The sequence below is a fragment of the Rhopilema esculentum genome, chromosome 16, assembly GCF_057945365.1.
Source record: "Rhopilema esculentum isolate cy_ngs chromosome 16, ASM5794536v1, whole genome shotgun sequence".
In the NCBI taxonomy this organism is placed as follows: Eukaryota; Metazoa; Cnidaria; class Scyphozoa; order Rhizostomeae; family Rhizostomatidae; genus Rhopilema; species Rhopilema esculentum.
Genome location: NC_142830.1, coordinates 4,384,223 through 4,398,111, shown reverse-complemented (window position 1 = coordinate 4,398,111; position 13,889 = coordinate 4,384,223). Strand labels below are relative to the sequence as shown.

At 33.1% G+C, this 13,889-nt stretch overlaps 1 long non-coding RNA gene across 12 annotated transcripts in view; it reads right to left on the bottom strand.

The window, feature by feature from the left end:
- LOC135682671 (uncharacterized) overlaps window positions 1-13,889 on the bottom strand; it is a 151,415-nt gene that overhangs the window by 94,295 nt on the left and 43,231 nt on the right. For all 12 annotated transcript variants that reach the window (XR_016144721.1, XR_016144720.1, XR_016144722.1 and 9 more), the window contains exon 4: window positions 6,939-6,985. This is a non-coding gene — a long non-coding RNA (uncharacterized LOC135682671). The remainder of the gene's footprint in view (window positions 1-6,938; window positions 6,986-13,889) is intronic.

Here is a 13,889-nt window from a genome sequence, read left to right as displayed (position 1 = left end):
AGTCATTTTTCAAAAAATCCATGTCCCCGGATATACAAAAAAACTCAAAAAATGAGAAATTCATACAAAATTTTTTTTTGACTCGAAACAACCTAGAAAGCTTTAAAATACGTCCGCAACACCGTTTGTGGAGTTTTCGATGAATTTCAGGCCCGTAACTCTCAAAAAAGAACTAAGTCATTTTTCAAAAAATCCATGACCCCGGATATACAAAAAAACTCAAAAATGAGAAATTTATACAAATTTTTTTTTTCACTCGAAACAACCTAGAAAGCTTTAAAATACGTCCGCAACACCGTTTGTGGAGTTTTCGATCAATTTCAGGCCCGTAACTCTCAAAAAAGAACTTTGTCATTTCTCAAAAAATCCATGACCCCGGATATACAAAAAAACTCAAAAAATGAGAAATTCAAACAAAAATTTTTTTAACCCGAAACAACATAGAAAGCTTCAAAATACCTCCGCAACACAGTTTGTGGAGTTTTCGGTGAATTTCAGGCCCGTAACTCTCAAAAAAGAACTAAGTCACTTTTCAAAAAATCCATGACCCCGGATATACAAAAAAACTCAAAAAATGAGAAATTCATAAAAAAATTTTTTTTGACTCGAAACAACCTAGAAAGCTTTAAAATACGTCCGCAACACCGTTTGTGGAGTTTTCGATGAATTTCAGGCCCGTAACTCTCAAAAAAGAACTAAGTCATTTTTCAAAAAATCCATGACCCCGGATATACAAAAAAACTCAAAAATGAGAAATTTATACCAAATTTTTTTTTCACTCGAAACAACCTAGAAAGCTTTAAAATACGTCCGCAACACCGTTTGTGGAGTTTTCGATGAATTTCAGGCCCGTAACTCTCAAAAAAGAACTTTGTCATTTCTCAAAAAATCCATGACCCCGGATATACAAAAAAACTCAAAAAATGAGAAATTCAAACAAAAATTTTTTTTAACCCGAAACAACATAGAAAGCTTCAAAATACATCCGGAACACGGTTTGTGGAGTTTTCGGTGAATATCAGGCCCGTAACTGTCAAAAAAGAACTAAGTCATTTTGCAAAAAATCCATGACCCCGGATATACAAAAAAACTCAAAAAATGAGAAACTTAAAGAAAATTTTTTTTGACTCAAAACAACCTAGAAAGCTTTAAAATACGTCTGCAACACCGTTTGTTGAGTTTTCGGTGAATTTCAGTCCCATAACTCTCAAAAAAGAACTTAGTCGTTTTTCAAAAAATCCATGAGCCCGGATATACAAAAAAACTCAAAAAATGAGAAATTCAAACAAAAATTTTTTTTGACTCGAAACAACATAGAAAGCTTTAAAATACCCCCGCAACACGGTTTGTGGAGTTTTCGGTGAATTTCAGGCCCGTAACTGTCAAAAAACAACTAAGTCATTTTCCACAAAATCCATGACCCTGGATATAGAAAAAAACTCAAAAAATGAGAAATTCATACAAAATTTTTTTTTGACTCGAAACAACCTAGAAAGCTTTAAAATACGTCTGCAACACCGTTTGTGGAGTTTTCGATGAATTTCAGGCCCGTAACTCTCAAAAAAGAACTTTGTCATTTTTCAAAAAATCCATGACCCCGGATATACAAAAAAATTCAAAAATGAGAAATTTATACAAAATTTTTTTTTCAATCGAAACAACCTAGAAAGCTTTAAAATACGTCCGCAACACCGTTTGTGGAGTTTTCGATGAATTTCAGGCCCGTAACTCTCAAAAAAGAACTTTGTCATTTCTCAAAAAATCCATGACCCCGGATATAGAAAAAAACTCAAAAAATGAGAAATTCAAACAAAAATTTTTTTTAACCCGAAACATCATAGAAAGCTTCAAAATACCTCCGCAACACGGTTTGTGGAGTTTTCGGTGAATATCAGGCCCCTAACTCTCAAAAAAGAACTTAGTCATTTTGCAAAAAATCCATGAACCCGGATATACAAAAAAACACAAAAAACGAGAAACTTAAAGACAAATTTTTTTCACTCGAAACAACCTAGAAAGACTTAAAATTTGTCTGCAACACGGTTTGCGGAGTTTTCGGTGAATATCAGGCCCCTAACTCTCAAAAAAGAACTTAGTCATTTTGCAAAAAATCCATGAGCCCGGATATACAAAAAAACTCAAAAAATTAGAAATTCAAACAAAAATTTTTTTTGACTCGAAACAACCTAGAAAGCTTTAAAATATGTCCGCAACACCGTTGGTGAAGTTTTCGGTGAATTTCAGGCCCGTAACTGTCAAAAAAGAACTAAGTCATTTTTCAAAAAATCCATGAGCCCGGATATACAAAAAAACTCAAAAAATGAGAAATTCAAACAAAAATTTTTTTTGACTCGAAACAACATAGAAAGCTTTAAAATACCCCCGCAACACGGTTTGTGGAGTTTTCGGTGAATTTCAGGCCCGTAACTGTCAAAAAACAACTAAGTCATTTTCCACAAAATCCATGACCCTGGATATAGAAAAAAACTCAAAAAATGAGAAATTCATACAAAATTTTTTTTGACTCGAAACAACCTAGAAAGCTTTAAAATACGTCTGCAACACCGTTTGTGGAGTTTTCGATGAATTTCAGGCCCGTAACTCTCAAAAAAGAACTTTGTCATTTCTCAAAAAATCCATGACCCCGGATATAGAAAAAAACTCAAAAAATGAGAAATTCAAACAAAAATTTTTTTTAACCCGAAACATCATAGAAAGCTTCAAAATACCTCCGCAACACGGTTTGTGGAGTTTTCGGTGAATATCAGGCCCCTAACTCTCAAAAAAGAACTTAGTCATTTTGCAAAAACTCCATGAACCCGGATATACAAAAAAACACAAAAAACGAGAAACTTAAAGACAAATTTTTTTCACTCGAAACAACCTAGAAAGACTTAAAATACGTCTGCAACACCGTTTGTTGAGTTTTCGGTGAATTTCAGTCCCATAACTCTCAAAAAAGAACTTAGTCGTTTTTCAAAAAATCCATGAGCCCGGATATACAAAAAAACTCAAAAAATGAGAAATTCAAACAAAAATTTTTTTTGACTCGAAACAACCTAGAAAGCTTTAAAATACGTCTGCAACACCGTTTGTGGAGTTTTCGATGAATTTCAGGCCCGTAACTCTCAAAAAAGAACTTTGTCATTTCTCAAAAAATCCATGACCCCGGATATAGAAAAAAACTCAAAAAATGAGAAATTCAAACAAAAATTTTTTTTAACCCGAAACATCATAGAAAGCTTCAAAATACCTCCGCAACACGGTTTGTGGAGTTTTCGGTGAATATCAGGCCCCTAACTCTCAAAAAAGAACTTAGTCATTTTGCAAAAAATCCATGAACCCGGATATACAAAAAAACACAAAAAACGAGAAACTTAAAGACAAATTTTTTTCACTCGAAACAACCTAGAAAGACTTAAAATACGTCTGCAACACGGTTTGCGGAGTTTTCGGTGAATATCAGGCCCCTAACTCTCAAAAAAGAACTTAGTCATTTTGCAAAAAATCCATGACCCCGGATATACAAAAAAACTCAAAAAATGAGAAACTTAAAGAAAAATTTTTTTGACTCGAAACAACCTAGAAAGCTTTAAAATACGTCTGCAACACCGTTTGTTGAGTTTTCGGTGAATTTCAGTCCCATAACTCTCAAAAAAGAACTTAGTCATTTTTCAAAAAATCCATGAGCCCGGATATACAAAAAAACTCAAAAAATGAGAAATTCAAACAAAAATTTTTTTTGACTCGAAACAACATAGAAAGCTTTAAAATACCTCCGCAACACGGTTTGTGGAGTTTTCGGTGAATTTCAGGCCCCTAACTCTCAAAAAAGAACTTAGTCATTTTGCAAAAAATCCATGACCCCGGATATACAAAAAAACTCAAAAAATGAGAAATTGAAGCAAAAAATTTTTTTTGACTCGAGACAACCTAGAAAGCTTTAAGATACGTCCGCAACACCGTTGGTGAAGTTTTCGGTGAATTTCAGGCCCGTAACTGTCAAAAAAGAACTAAGTCATTTTTCAAAAAATCCATGACCCCGGATATACAAAAAAATTCAAAAATGAGAAATTTATACAAAATTTTTTTTTCAATCGAAACAACCTAGAAAGCTTTAAAATACGTCCGCAACACCGTTTATGGAGTTTTCGATGAATTTCAGGCCCGTAACTCTCAAAAAAGAACTTTGTCATTTCTCAAAAAATCCATGACCCCGGATATAGAAAAAAACTCAAAAAATGAGAAATTCAAACAAAAATTTTTTTTAACCCGAAACATCATAGAAAGCTTCAAAATACCTCCGCAACACGGTTTGTGGAGTTTTCGGTGAATATCAGGCCCCTAACTCTCAAAAAAGAACTTAGTCATTTTGCAAAAAATCCATGAACCCGGATATACAAAAAAACACAAAAAACGAGAAACTTAAAGACAAATTTTTTTCACTCGAAACAACCTAGAAAGACTTAAAATTTGTCTGCAACACGGTTTGCGGAGTTTTCGGTGAATATCAGGCCCCTAACTCTCAAAAAAGAACTTAGTCATTTTGCAAAAAATCCATGAGCCCGGATATACAAAAAAACTCAAAAAATTAGAAATTCAAACAAAAATTTTTTTTGACTCGAAACAACCTAGAAAGCTTTAAAATATGTCCGCAACACCGTTGGTGAAGTTTTCGGTGAATTTCAGGCCCGTAACTGTCAAAAAAGAACTAAGTCATTTTTCAAAAAATCCATGAGCCCGGATATACAAAAAAACTCAAAAAATGAGAAATTCAAACAAAAATTTTTTTTGACTCGAAACAACATAGAAAGCTTTAAAATACCTCCGCAACACGGTTTGTGGAGTTTTCGGTGAATTTCAGGCCCCTAACTCTCAAAAAAGAACTTAGTCATTTTGCAAAAAATCCATGACCCCGGATATACAAAAAAACTCAAAAAATGAGAAATTGAAGCAAAAAATTTTTTTTGACTCGAGACAACCTAGAAAGCTTTAAGATACGTCCGCAACACCGTTGGTGAAGTTTTCGATGAATTTCAGGCCCGTAACTCTCAAAAAAGAACTAAGTCATTTTTTAAAAAATCCATGACCCCGGATATACAAAAAAATTCAAAAATGAGAAATTTATACAAAATTTTTTTTTCAATCGAAACAACCTAGAAAGCTTTAAAATACGTCCGCAACACCGTTTGTGGAGTTTTCGATGAATTTCAGGCCCGTAACTCTCAAAAAAGAACTTTGTCATTTGTCAAAAAATTAATGATCCCAGATATACGAAAAAACTCAAAAAATGAGAAATTCGAACAAAAATTTGTTTTGACTCGAAACAACCTAGAAAGACTTAAAATACGTCCGCAACACCGTTTTTTTGAGTTTTCGGTGAATTTCATTCCCATAACTCTCAAAAAAGAACTTAGTCATTTTTCAAAAAATCCATGACCCCGGATATAAAAAAACTCAAAAAATGAGAAATTCAAACAAAAATTTTTTTTGACTCGAAACAACCTAGAAAGCTTTAAAATACCACCGCAACATCGTTGGTGAAGTTGTCGGTGAATTTCAGGCCCGTAACTGTCAAAAAAGAACTAAGTCATTTTTCAAAAAATCCATGACCCCGGATATAAAAAAACTCAAAAAATGAGAAATTCAAACAAAAATTTTTTTTGACTCGAAACAACCTAGAAAGCTTTAAAATACCACCGCAACATCGTTGGTGAAGTTGTCGGTGAATTTCAGGCCCGTAACTGTCAAAAAAGAACTAAGTCATTTTTCAAAAAAAAAAAACTCCAAAAATGAGAGATTCGAACAAAAATTTTTTTTGACTCGAAACAACCTAGAAAGACTTAAAATACGTAAAAAAACTCAAAAAATGAGAAATTCAAAAAAAAATTTTTTTTGACTCGAAACAACCTAGAAAGCTTTAAAATACCACCGCAACATCGTTGGTGAAGTTGTCGGTGAATTTCAGGCCCGTAACTGTCAAAAAAGAACTAAGTCATATTTCAAAAAATCCATGACCCCGGATATACAAAAAAACTCCAAAAATGAGAGATTCGAACAAAAATTTTTTTTGACTCGAAACAACCTAGAAAGACTTAAAATACGTCCGCAACACCGTTTGTTGAGTTTTCGGTAAATTTCAGGCCCCTAAGTCTCAAAAAAGAACTTAGTCATTTGTCAAAAAATCCATGATCCCGGATATACGAGAAAATCCAAAAAATGAGAAATTCAAACAAAAATTTTTTTTGACTCAAAACAACCTAGAAAGACTTAAAATACGTCCGCAACACCGTTTGTTGAGTTTTCGGTGAATTTCAGGCCCGTAACTGTCAAAAAAGAACTAAGTCATTTTTCAAAAAATCCATGACCCCGGATATACAAAAAAACAAAAAAAGTGACAAACTTATGGAAAATTTTTTTTTACTCGAAACAACCTAGAAAGACTTCAAATACCCCTGCAACACGTTTTGTTGAGTTTTCGATGAATTTCAGTCCCATAACTCCCAAAAAAGAACTTAGTCATTTTTCAAAAAATCCATGACCCCGGATAAAAAAAAACTCAAAAAATGAGAAATTCAAACAAAAATTTTTTTTGACTCGAAACAACCTAGAAAGCTTTAAAATACCTCCGCAACACGGTTTGTGGAGTTTTTGGTAAATATCAGGCCCCTAACTCTCAAAAAAGAACTTAGTCATTTTTCAAAAAATCCAAAAAATGATAAATTTATAAAAAAAATTTGTTCCTCTCAAAACAATCTAAAAGACCTTCAATTACGTTTCCAACACCATTTGTGGAGTTTCCGATAAAATTAAGACTTATTATATCAATCGAAAGATAACTTAGTCATATTGCAAAACACCGAATATGCAACAAAAAAAATTGTCAATTTTCAGAAAAAAAGTTTTCTTTTAAAAGAATTGAAAATGTTTTAAAATACCTTTCTTTGATAATTTAATGACTTTTCAGTGACCTTTCAAGTAATGTCTGAAAGAAAGAAGTGATGTCAAGGTTAAATATTTTTGTTCCCAAACATGGAAAAACTCATAAAATACTAAACTTTTAGGCACCAAATAGTTCCTTCAAAACAACCAAAAACAACACAATTCACGTTCGCAATATTATTAGACCAGCATCCGAAAGTTTTAATGCCCCTACTTCTAAGAAAAGAACTTAGACATTTTTCAAAAAACCTGTGACCACGCAATAGAAAATTCCCCAACAGAGAAATTTATACAAAATTTTTTTTTGACTCGAAACAACCTAGAAGGCTTTAAAATACGTCCGCAACACCGCTTGTGGAGTTTTCGGTGAATTTCAGGCCCGTAACTCTCAAAAAAGAACTAAGTCATTTTTCAAAAAATCCATGACCCCCGATATACAAAAAAACTCAAAAAATGAGAAATTCATACAAAATTTTTTTTGAATCGAAACAACCTAGAAAGCTTTAAAATACGTCCGCAATATCGTTTGTGGAGTTTTCGATGAATTTCAGGCCCGTAACTCTCAAAAAAGAACTAAGTCATTTTTCAAAAAATCCATGTCCCCGGATATACAAAAAAACTCAAAAAATGAGAAATTCATACAAAATTTTTTTTTGACTCGAAACAACCTAGAAAGACTTAAAATACGTCCGCAACACCGTTTGTTGAGTTTTCGGTAAATTTCAGGCCCCTAAGTCTCAAAAAAGAACTTAGTCATTTGTCAAAAAATCCATGATCCCGGATATACGAGAAAATCCAAAAAATGAGAAATTCAAACAAAAATTTTTTTTCACTCAAAACAACCTAGAAAGACTTAAAATACGTCCGCAACACCGTTTGTTGAGTTTTCGGTGAATTTCAGGCCCGTAACTGTCAAAAAAGAACTAAGTCATTTTTCAAAAAATCCATGACCCCGGATATACAAAAAAACAAAAAAAGTGAGAAACTTATGGAAAATTTTTTTTGACTCAAAACAACCTAGAAAGCTTTAAAATACCTCCGCAATATCGTTTGTGGAGTTTTCGATGAATTTCAGGCCCGTAACTCTCAAAAAAGAACTAAGTCATTTTTCAAAAAATCCATGTCCCCGGATATACAAAAAAACTCAAAAAATGAGAAATTCATACAAAATTTTTTTTTGACTCGAAACAACCAAGAAAGCTTTAAAATACGTCCGCAACACCGTTTGTGGAGTTTTCGATGAATTTCAGGCCCCTAACTCTCAAAAAAGAACTAAGTCCTTTTTCAAAAAATCCATGACCCCGGATATACAAAAAAACTCAAAAATGAGAAATTTATACAAAATTTTTTTTCACTCGAAACAACCTAGAAAGCTTTAAAATACGTCCGCAACACCGTTTGTGGAGTTTTCGATGAATTTCAGGCCCGTAACTCTCAAAAAAGAACTTTGTCATTTCTCAAAAAATCCATGACCCCGGATATACAAAAAAACTCAAAAAATGAGAAATTCAAACAAAAATTTTTTTAACCCGAAACAACATAGAAAGCTTCAAAATACCTCCGCAACACGGTTTGTGGAGTTTTCGGCGAATTTCAGGCCCGTAACTCTCAAAAAAGAACTAAGTCACTTTTCAAAAAATCCATGACCCCGGATATACAAAAAAACTCAAAAAATGAGAAATTCATACAAAATTTTTTTTTGACTCGAAACAACCTAGAAAGCTTTAAAATACGTCCGCAACACCGTTTGTGGAGTTTTCGATGAATTTCAGGCCCGTAACTCTCAAAAAAGAACTAAGTCATTTTTCAAAAAATCCATGACCCCGGATATACAAAAAAACTCAAAAATGAGAAATTTATACCAAATTTTTTTTTCACTCGAAACAACCTAGAAAGCTTTAAAATACGTCCGCAACACCGTTTGTGGAGTTTTCGATGAATTTCAGGCCCGTAACTCTCAAAAAAGAACTTTGTCATTTCTCAAAAAATCCATGACCCCGGATATACAAAAAAACTCAAAAAATGAGAAATTCAAACAAAAATTTTTTTTAACCCGAAACAACATAGAAAGCTTCAAAATACCTCCGCAACACGGTTTGTGGAGTTTTCGGTGAATATCAGGCCCCTAACTCTCAAAAAAGAACTTAGTCATTTTGCAAAAAATCCATGAACCCGGATATACAAAAAAACACAAAAAACGAGAAACTTAAAGACAAATTTTTTTCACTCGAAACAACCTAGAAAGACTTAAAATACGTCTGCAACACGGTTTGCGGAGTTTTCGGTGAATATCAGGCCCCTAACTCTCAAAAAAGAACTTAGTCATTTTGCAAAAAAACCATGACCCCGGATATACAAAAAAACTCAAAAAATGAGAAACTTAAAGAAAAATTTTTTTGACTCGAAACAACCTAGAAAGCTTTAAAATACGTCTGCAACACCGTTTGTTGAGTTTTCGGTGAATTTCAGTCCCATAACTCTCAAAAAAGAACTTAGTCATTTTTCAAAAAATCCATGAGCCCGGATATACAAAAAAACTCAAAAAATGAGAAATTCCAACAAAAATTTATTTTGACTCCAAACAACCTAGAAAGACTTAAAATACATCCGCAACACCGTTAATGGAGTTTTCGGTGAATTTCAGGCCCGTAACTCTCAAAAAAGAACTAAGTCATTTTTCAAAAAATCCATGACCCCGGATATACAAAAAAATTCAAAAATGAGAAATTTATACAAAATTTTTTTTTCAATCGAAACAACCTAGAAAGCTTTAAAATACGTCCGCAACACCATTTGTGGAGTTTTCGATGAATTTCAGGCCCGTAACTCTCAAAAAAGAACTTTGTCATTTCTCAAAAAATCCATGACCCCGGATATAGAAAAAAACTCAAAAAATGAGAAATTCAAACAAAAATTTTTTTTAACCCGAAACATCATAGAAAGCTTCAAAATACCTCCGCAACACGGTTTGTGGAGTTTTCGGTGAATATCAGGCCCCTAACTCTCAAAAAAGAACTTAGTCATTTTGCAAAAAATCCATGAACCCGGATATACAAAAAAACACAAAAAACGAGAAACTTAAAGACAAATTTTTTTCACTCGAAACAACCTAGAAAGACTTAAAATACGTCTGCAACACGGTTTGCGGAGTTTTCGGTGAATATCAGGCCTCTAACTCTCAAAAAAGAACTTAGTCATTTTTCAAAAAATCCATGAGCCCGGATATACAAAAAAACTCAAAAAATTAGAAATTCAAACAAAAATTTTTTTTGACACGAAACAACCTAGAAAGCTTTAAAATATGTCCGCAACACCGTTGGTGAAGTTTTCGGTGAATTTCAGGCCCGTAACTGTCAAAAAAGAACTAAGTCATTTTTCAAAAAATCCATGAGCCCGGATATACAAAAAAACTCAAAAAATGAGAAATTCAAACAAAAATTTTTTTTGACTCGAAACAACATAGAAAGCTTTAAAATACCTCCGCAACACGGTTTGTGGAGTTTTCGGTGAATTTCAGGCCCCTAACTCTCAAAAAAGAACTTAGTCATTTTGCAAAAAATCCATGACCCCGGATATACAAAAAAACTCAAAAAATGAGAAATTGAAGCAAAAAATTTTTTTTGACTCGAGACAACCTAGAAAGCTTTAAGATACGTCCGCAACACCGTTGGTGAAGTTTTCGGTGAATTTCAGGCCCGTAACTGTCAAAAAAGAACTAAGTCATTTTCCAAAAAATCCATGACCCTGGATATACAAAAGAACTCAAAAAATGAGAAATTCCAACAAAAATTTATTTTGACTCCAAACAACCTAGAAAGACTTAAAATACATCCGCAACACCGTTTGTGGAGTTTTCGATGAATTTCAGGCCCGTAACTCTCAAAAAAGAACTAAGTCATTTTTCAAAAAATCCATGACCCCGGATATACAAAAAAATTCAAAAATGAGAAATTTATACAAAATTTTTTTTTCAATCGAAACAACCTAGAAAGCTTTAAAATACGTCCGCAACACCGTTTGTGGAGTTTTCGATGAATTTCAGGCCCGTAACTCTCAAAAAAGAACTTTGTCATTTCTCAAAAAATCCATGACCCCGGATATAGAAAAAAACTCAAAAAATGAGAAATTCAAACAAAAATTTTTTTTAACCCGAAACATCATAGAAAAATTCAAAATACCTCCGCAACACAGTTTGTGGAGTTTTCGGTGAATATCAGGCCCCTAACTCTCAAAAAAGAACTTAGTCATTTTGCAAAAAATCCATGAACCCGGATATACAAAAAAACACAAAAAACGAGAAACTTAAAGACAAATTTTTTTCACTCGAAACAACCTAGAAAGACTTAAAATACGTCTGCAACACGGTTTGCGGAGTTTTCGGTGAATATCAGGCCCCTAACTCTCAAAAAAGAACTTAGTCATTTTGCAAAAAATCCATGACCCCGGATATACAAAAAAACTCAAAAAATGAGAAACTTAAAGAAAAATTTTTTTGACTCGAAACAACCTAGAAAGCTTTAAAATACGTCTGCAACACCGTTTGTTGAGTTTTCGGTGAATTTCAGTCCCATAACTCTCAAAAAAAAACTTAGTCATTTTTCAAAAAATCCATGAGCCCGGATATACAAAAAAACTCAAAAAATGAGAAATTCAAACAAAAATTTTTTTTGACTCGAAACAACATAGAAAGCTTTAAAATACCTCCGCAACACGGTTTGTGGAGTTTTCGGTGAATTTCAGGCCCCTAACTCTCAAAAAAGAACTTAGTCATTTTGCAAAAAATCCATGACCCCGGATATACAAAAAAACTCAAAAAATGAGAAATTGAAGCAAAAAATTTTTTTTGACTCGAGACAACCTAGAAAGCTTTAAGATACGTCCGCAACACCGTTGGTGAAGTTTTCGGTGAATTTCAGGCCCGTAACTGTCAAAAAAGAACTAAGTCATTTTCCAAAAAATCCATGACCCTGGATATACAAAAAAACTCAAAAAATGAGAAATTCCAACAAAAATTTATTTTGACTCCAAACAACCTAGAAAGACTTAAAATACATCCGCAACACCGTTTGTGGAGTTTTCGATGAATTTCAGGCCCGTAACTCTCAAAAAAGAACTAAGTCATTTTTCAAAAAATCCATGACCCCGGATATACAAAAAAATTCAAAAATGAGAAATTTATACAAAATTTTTTTTTCAATCGAAACAACCTAGAAAGCTTTAAAATACGTCCGCAACACCGTTTGTGGAGTTTTCGATGAATTTCAGGCCCGTAACTCTCAAAAAAGAACTTTGTCATTTCTCAAAAAATCCATGACCCCGGATATAGAAAAAAACTCAAAAAATGAGAAATTCAAACAAAAATTTTTTTTAACCCGAAACATCATAGAAAGCTTCAAAATACCTCCGCAACACGGTTTGTGGAGTTTTCGGTGAATATCAGGCCCCTAACTCTCAAAAAAGAACTTAGTCATTTTGCAAAAAATCCATGAACCCGGATATACAAAAAAACACAAAAAACGAGAAACTTAAAGACAAATTTTTTTCACTCGAAACAACCTAGAAAGACTTAAAATACGTCTGCAACACGGTTTGCGGAGTTTTCGGTGAATATCAGGCCCCTAACTCTCAAAAAAGAACTTAGTCATTTTTCAAAAAATCCATGAGCCCGGATATACAAAAAAAACTCAAAAAATTAGAAATTCAAACAAAAATTTTTTTTGACTCGAAACAACCTAGAAAGCTTTAAAATATGTCCGCAACACCGTTGGTGAAGTTTTCGGTGAATTTCAGGCCCGTAACTGTCAAAAAAGAACTAAGTCATTTTTCAAAAAATCCATGAGCCCGGATATACAAAAAAACTCAAAAAATGAGAAATTCAAACAAAAATTTTTTTTGACTCGAAACAACATAGAAAGCTTTAAAATACCTCCGCAACACGGTTTGTGGAGTTTTCGGTGAATTTCAGGCCCCTAACTCTCAAAAAAGAACTTAGTCATTTTGCAAAAAATCCATGACCCCGGATATACAAAAAAACTCAAAAAATGAGAAATTGAAGCAAAAAATTTTTTTTGACTCGAGACAACCTAGAAAGCTTTAAGATACGTCCGCAACACCGTTGGTGAAGTTTTCGGTGAATTTCAGGCCCGTAACTGTCAAAAAAGAACTAAGTCATTTTCCAAAAAATCCATGACCCTGGATATACAAAAAAACTCAAAAAATGAGAAATTCCAACAAAAATTTATTTTGACTCCAAACAACCTAGAAAGACTTAAAATACATCCGCAACACCGTTTGTGGAGTTTTCGATGAATTTCAGGCCCGTAACTCTCAAAAAAGAACTAAGTCATTTTTCAAAAAATCCATGACCCTGGATATACAAAAAAACTCAAAAAATGAGAAATTCCAACAAAAATTTATTTTGACTCCAAACAACCTAGAAAGACTTAAAATACATCCGCAACACCGTTTGTGGAGTTTTCGATGAATTTCAGGCCCGTAACTCTCAAAAAAGAACTAAGTCATTTTTCAAAAAATCCATGACCCTGGATATACAAAAAAATTCAAAAATGAGAAATTTATACAAAATTTTTTTTTCAATCGAAACAACCTAGAAAGCTTTAAAATACGTCCGCAACACCGTTTGTGGAGTTTTCGATGAATTTCAGGCCCGTAACTCTCAAAAAAGAACTTTGTCATTTCTCAAAAAATCCATGACCCCGGATATAGAAAAAAACTCAAAAAATGAGAAATTCAAACAAAAATTTTTTTTAACCCGAAACATCATAGAAAGCTTCAAAATACCTCCGCAACACGGTTTGTGGAGTTTTCGGTGAATATCAGGCCCCTAACTCTCAAAAAAGAACTTAGTCATTTTGCAAAAAATCCATGAACCCGGATATACAAAAAAACACAAAAAACGAGAAACTTAAAGACAAATTTTTTTCACT